Source organism: Ipomoea nil, unplaced genomic scaffold, assembly GCF_001879475.1.
Source record: "Ipomoea nil cultivar Tokyo-kokei standard unplaced genomic scaffold, Asagao_1.1 scaffold2014, whole genome shotgun sequence".
NCBI classification, from domain to species: domain Eukaryota; kingdom Viridiplantae; phylum Streptophyta; class Magnoliopsida; order Solanales; family Convolvulaceae; genus Ipomoea; species Ipomoea nil.
In genome coordinates this window covers 423,879-427,236 of record NW_017618442.1, presented here as the reverse complement: position 1 = coordinate 427,236, position 3,358 = coordinate 423,879, and positions in this window count along the sequence as shown.

The window sequence follows — 3,358 nt, the reverse complement described above, 5'->3', positions numbered from 1 at the left end:
GTATATCTATGATTGATTCGAATTCACCTCCACATAATCCATCTTTCATAGATATGTATGATCGTGTTCATATAGATGAAAAATGGTTCTTCCTCTCTAAAGCTTCTCAAAAATATTACATATTGCTCGATGAAGACGAACCATACCGTATTTGTAAAAGTAAAAAGTTTATAGCCAAAGTGATGTTTCTATGTGATGTTGCCCGCCCACGATTTGATTCAGGGAGGAATGAAATGTTTGATGGAAAAATTGGAATATTTCCATTTATTTATAAGGAAGCAGCTAAGCGTAGAAGTAAAAATCGAGAAGTCAAAACACTGGTAACTAAGCCAATTTAATCAGTAAATAAAGAAGATACTAGGAAATGGTTGATTGATTATGCATTACCTGCAATACGGGAAAAATGTCCACTTAGTAGTTCAAAGTCTATGTATATTCAAGAAGACAATGCAAGGTCACATATTAGTGTAAATGCTGCTGAATTTCTTGAGGCTGCCCAAAAAGATGGCTTTGACATTCGCTTAACATGTCAACCTCCAAACAGCCCGGACATGAATGTGCTAGATCTTGGTTTTTTTTTGGCTAAAGTGTCATCCCGCACCATGAATTATAACGGATTCTTCATGCCGCACCATGATCTTTCATAAGTGATATTTAGATCCATAAACCATTAAATTTTTTTCGCCTAGCATTTTTTACAGGTTACCTACAAGTTACAGGTAATCTATGCTGACATGAACATTTTTTTTTTTCTAACACCTTCTCCAACTGGGAATTTGTTTAGTAGTCCAGTCGCCCATTAACCATTTGACTTTGTCTGAGATTTCAAGTTTCGAGACCGGCTTCCCTGTCGCAAAGGTTAAGCCCGAATTTTCAGTTGTGGACGATGAGTTTCCAGTTGGTGAATTGATCCGTCAGTGAAATATGTCATGCTAACACGGTTAAAAATTTTCCCTTTGAGAAATGCCTCGCCCATACCAACACTAGACCCTCTGCTTCTGATCTTCTTAGCCACCCCTTCTTCTATGGAATCGCTGACGATGATGACACGATGATATATGATGAAAACATTACTCGAAATACATATCAAAGAATGTTGGTAAATTCATGTTGCCATGTTTGAAGTGATTATAGCTGTTCTGGTATCCCAAGAAACAAGCTTGGATTTGATCGAAAATCTTATTGGCTCCTCTCTTTATGTAATGGCCAACTGTTGTAACCACATTTGATGTCCTTATAGTATTATATCTCCTTATAATATACTTAATACAAATTATATATCCCTCACCGTCCCAGAAGTAATTCCCTCACCGTCTCCGTTTTCGTTTCTTGAATGTACGACATCAAATCCTTCGCCTGAATTAATCGCACTGAGGGCGCGTCAATGCAGCCAAAGTGTAAAAACCAAAGCAGGTCCGTCAAGAAAGAAATATACAGAAGAATATATTTCTTGGCCAGTTTTCCGGGGAAGACAAAGAAAGTAACGGGGCATTGTCGATCATGAACTGTGGGGTTAACTTCAAGGATTGATTTAAAAAGAAGGTCCACATCAACTAATAATTTATGTCATGTCATCATAGTAACCTGGAAACCTGTAAAAAATTCTAAATGAAAAAAATTTAATAGTTCGTGGATCTAAATATCACTTATAAAAGATTATGGTGCGGCATGAACAATCAGTTATAGTTCATGGTGTGGGATGACACTTTAGCCTTTTTTTTTTAGAGCTATTCAATCTTTGCAATATTAAGAAGCCCCACATAATGTTGATGAACTTGTTGTTGCTACTCAAAAAGCTTTTGATGATATATCAACGGAAAGTCTTAGTAATGTTTTCTTGACTTTGCAACTATGCATGGTTGAAGTCATGAAAAAGTTTGGAGGGAACAATTACAAGATTCCGCATATAAATAAGCAAAAATTGGAACGAGAAGGTCGACTACCTACTACTATCTCTTGTGATCCGGAAGTTTTAAATGAAGCAATTTCAAGCCTTCGATCAACATTAATGTTTGATGTACATTTTTTATTTTGTGGTTATCATTACAAAAGTAAGGATTAGTATAGTTTGATATACATTCTGGAGTCAATGCTTTATTTTGTGTTTATGTAGTATGGACTATGGACTAATTGTAACATGGAACTATGGTGATCAATGATTTAGTACTGTATTTTCTACTTTTTTCCTAAGCCAATGGAATAGCATAATGTAGTGGTCATGGAACTATGGTTGCTTTGAAGAAGTTAGTACTGTATGACTTGCAGGTTATAGATCTTTGAAAAAGTTGCTTTGATTAATGACTTAGTAGTGTATTTGACACTATTACTGTACATTGCAGGTTGTAGACTTTGAAGAAGTTACAAAGTCTTATCCACTTCATTGTGTTTTTTATCTTACATTTATGACAGTTCACTAAGGGGATGTGGTTATTATCAAAGTTCTGCCTATATCCTGCAAGAGATACTCCATTTTTAAATCTTCTTAATTAATCAAAAATCGAAATTTGGTTTTCAGCCGGTTATGTTGATTTTGAAAAATCGAATGTCATAACTCATTTAAAATCAATTCTCGAATAATCAAAATTTTCAATGTCCATAACTGATTTATCAAATAACGAAAAATTTTTGAACGCAAATTTCCCAAGTGAACCGGGAGTCATATTTTTGGAGTATTTAGCTTACGGGTGAACACCTGTCAATTACGATCAATAATCGATAACTATTTTTAAATCTTCATAATTTAATCAAAAATCAAAGTTTGGTTTTTGGTTGGTTATGTCGAATCTCATAACCCATTTAAAAGTGATTCATCAAATAATCAAAATTTTGAATGTCCATAACTGATTTATCAAATAACAAAATTTTTTTAACGCAAATTTATCAATTAAAACTAATAATCGATAATTAACCAATTTTTTTTTTTAAAATTAAAATGATCGATTCGATATCGATTATTGATTTTGTCATTTTTTCCGTAAGTATACTCACCACCAATTTAGTTCATTAAGAATGGAAAATTAAAATTTATGAACAAAATTATCTTGGTTGTTTAAATAAAGAGTAGAAAAGTATGTAAAATGAATAAAAATAGTCTTTATCACTTTGACTACAATAAGTAATACATTAGTACAAAGTACAATAAATAAACTCAAAAGTATGAAATACACATAAGGGCAAATTTGGAAAAATAGAATGATAGTGGTGTTTAGTTTAGGAAAGTGGACAACATTATGGGACAAACAAAAAAGAAAAGTAAGACAGGTAAAATGGGACAGATGGAGTATAATAATATAAGGGTATTTAAGAAGTTGTAGCACCAAACGTTTTTATTGGCATGCATGTGAAGAGGCAAATGAAA